At 41.3% G+C, this 3,314-nt stretch overlaps 1 pseudogene; it reads left to right on the top strand.

Moving 5' to 3' along the window:
* Window positions 1–558: 558 nt before the first annotated feature.
* Window positions 559–672, top strand: LOC120622609 (uncharacterized; annotated as a pseudogene).
* Window positions 673–3,314: the final 2,642 nt, after the last annotated feature.

Raw genomic sequence — 3,314 nt, 5'->3', positions numbered from 1 at the left:
ATAGTATAGGCCCAAAGGAAAAATTTTGTCCAAAAGTGTACAAGAATATACAATGAAAAATGCCCATGGTGCCCCATTCTCTCATCCTACCTCAGAAGCTTGAGTGCCAAGGCACATGCACAGGGGGAGCTCAGGCAAAAGGAATGTGGGGTAAGGAGAGACTGGTGCCTGATACTTCTGTCTAGCAGGGTCTGAGCTCATGCAGAAGGCAAAAAGACCTTGGAGTCTGGACCTGTGGAAGGTGCTTTTGGAATCCCTTAGGGCACTTGTGGAATAAAAGGTGCAGAAATCAGGACAGACCTACAGAAAGGGTCAGACTGAGTGGGGAGTAGTACTGTGGAAGTGAAACAGAACATCGGGGTCTCTGCCAGTCTCTAGTCCTGTCTCCCTGAGCTTTGGGGACCCAGGAATAAAAGGCCTGGCAAAAGGAGCCACCTCTAGACAAGCAAAGGGAGACCCATCAAACCAGTGTTTCAAACCCACAGGGTAAATAAATAACGGTAATTCTAATCCTTACGGCACTTTGCAGTTTTCAAAGTACATTCGGATACAGCATTAGTTTATGGCCACCTTGAACGTGCCCGATCTCGTCTGATCTCGGAAGCTAAGCAGGGTTGGGACTGGTTAGTACTTGGATGGGAGACCACCTAGGAATACCAAGTGCTGTAGGTGTTAAAAAAAAAAAAATACAACATTTTGTTTTACTTCTTGAGCCACTCTGTAGAGTCCAACAGAGCCTATGTTGTTCCTTTTTTCTCATAATAAAAATAATCCTTTATTAAATTTGAGAAATAAAAGGAGGAAAAAGACTACCGATAGACATTCATGCTTAAGGTTTTTAAATAGGATTTCATGTACTATGAATTAGTTTGTTGGATTTTTTCCTCTTTATTAAGTTGTAGTCACACCAAATATACAAATTTACATAGCAGAGACTATTATACTCATTTTAAAGATAAACAATCTGAGGCTCAAAGAAGTTAAATGATTTGTCCAAAGCACAAGGCTACTGAGTGAAAAGGCTGAATCTAGAACCAAAAAAATCTGACACCATTCTTGTTTTTTATGAATTTGAGAAACAAAAAGAATCTTTCACTTCTTTGTCAACCTACCACTTGGGTAACTTATTTCCTCTTTTATCTGACCTTCCCATCGAGAAAAGAGAAAATACGAAGTCTCAACGAAAAAAGAACTTTGAAGCAGCTTCTGGAGAGCTGGGATCATAGGCAGGTTTGGATGGTGATAGAGTGAGGTCGCAGTTGGCCCCTGCTATGTGTTTCTTCCTTTGGATGGTTCATGAGTCAAGGACCTGGCAGAAAACAGTTGGCCCCTTCTAAAGCAGGTAAGAAAAGCAAGTTTAATGAAGGCACTGTTTACAAAATTATGAAAAGAGCAAAGAGAGCATGCCAAAAAACAATCGAGTGTCCTGGATCTAAAAAGGACTGGAAGCTGTAGTGAGCTGAGGCTATTGGAAAGGAACTCAGTCTCCTCAAACCACTGCCAGCAGAGAGAAGGCAGGAATAAGCACCCCAACTCTCCTCCCATGCTCTGAATTCCTGCCATTGTTTCTAAGGCAATGAAATCAACCAGAAGCCAGAGGGCAAAAGCACTTGCTTGATAAAGCCATCTAGCGTCAGCCTCCAAGGACCCGACAGAATAGAGAAGGGAGGACATTGCATCTGGAGGGCAAAAAAAGGATATACAGAGATGGACTTTCCTATTTTCTCACCATAGAAGGCCAAGCAGGATCTGTTCCTGAAAGAATAATTTACAGGAATGACACATCAGAATTCAGAGCTACTAAATGGGTCTACAGCAAAGAGAGGCAAACTATAGCCTGTGGACCAAATCCAGCTCAAAGCCTGTTTCTTTGTAAACGAAATTTTATAGGAATGCACCCACACCTATTGTTTATGTATTCTGTATGGGGCTGCTTTCACGTTACTCAGTCAATTGAGTTGTTACAACAGAGACTGTCTGGCCTGGAAAGCTTTAAATACTTACTATCTGGCCCTTTATATAGAAAACCTGTTGATTTTTCTTTTTCTCTTCCACATGAATCACATTCATTTAACATTCATTCTACAAGTATCATAAAAGTAAAGGGACTTCTGGTAAGTCTTCTCTTTTGATAGCCAGAGCTAGTTATCCTCATCCTCCTCAGGATGGCCCAAGCTCACACTGGGTTACCAGCCAAGCAAGGCTTAGAATCCAGATCTTCTGAAGCCAAACCCAGATACTTAATCTACAGTAATCAAACTGAATTCTTAGCAGGAAATGTTTTCAGGAGTTAATCGAAATTGAGAAAGTTAAAGACAAATGTGAAACAGAAAGCAAAGGAACATTTTGACACAATAAACTGGGTTGCTTAGTGATAATTAAGCAAGTGAACACAGGATGGCAATATGTCCCCAAAGACAGTAAGGAGTCTAACAACATCATAGCTATTAGCTTTCCAAAGTCAGCTTTTCTCAAATAGTTGTCATTAGTTGTTCTCCCATCTTCCAAAGGCCAGATTACAATCACCTTAACAAAAAGGATGTAGATCTGGGTTGTAGAAAAGAGGAATAAGTATCTAGGATGTATAACAACAAAAAGCAATTTTTTATGTCCATTCCAAGGTAGCAGAAGCTCTTGATCTTGGATGGTATGGCCTAGGGAGAACCAAGTAGGAGGCCCTGGGTAAAAAAGAGCCTGTCAATGATTCTCCCTCTAGTTAATAAACTCCCTAGGCTAGGCTAGGAAAGCTACTTAATTTCAGTGCCAAGTATTGGTACCTTATCCTCATTATAGTGATTCAAAAATGCCCAATGAAGGTAAATCACAGGAAGAGTTGGAGGGCTGAATTTGGCCCTGGAGCCTGGGCAGTGATCAAGTTCATCGACATCACCTAGCATTTACACTAGCCAAGCAGTTGGGCCCTTGGAACAAATATCACCAGTATTATCCCATCTGGTAACCATCATTCCAGCCATGGTTATTTAGTCCTTGCTTTCAAAGCCAGTACACACCAAAGCTAGGGCTGGTCTTTGGCCACATGAAGCAAGAGAAGGTTCCAGGGACCATGCAGAGTCATGAAATAAATGCATGTCCCTGAAGGCCCTCCAGGTATTCTAATCCAAAAAGGAGAGACAAAAGTATCAAAGAGAAAAAGCTAAAGGGTGGTAGAGCTGATTTAAAGATTAAGTGACAAAAGGAATGACAAACGGTGATAACAGGGTTTATAGAGAATAGGAGAAAACAAAATGGGATCTTTGTAATATGGTGTATCTTGCCAAGGCAGAGGCAGTTTCTTAAAAGAGCTGCACCAAGCC

This window comes from Pteropus medius, unplaced genomic scaffold (assembly GCF_902729225.1).
Source record: "Pteropus medius unplaced genomic scaffold, Ma_sr-lr_union100, whole genome shotgun sequence".
NCBI classification, from domain to species: Eukaryota; Metazoa; Chordata; class Mammalia; order Chiroptera; family Pteropodidae; genus Pteropus; species Pteropus medius.
Note: the sequence above shows the minus strand (reverse complement) of the source record. Positions and strands in the feature narration are given on the sequence as shown.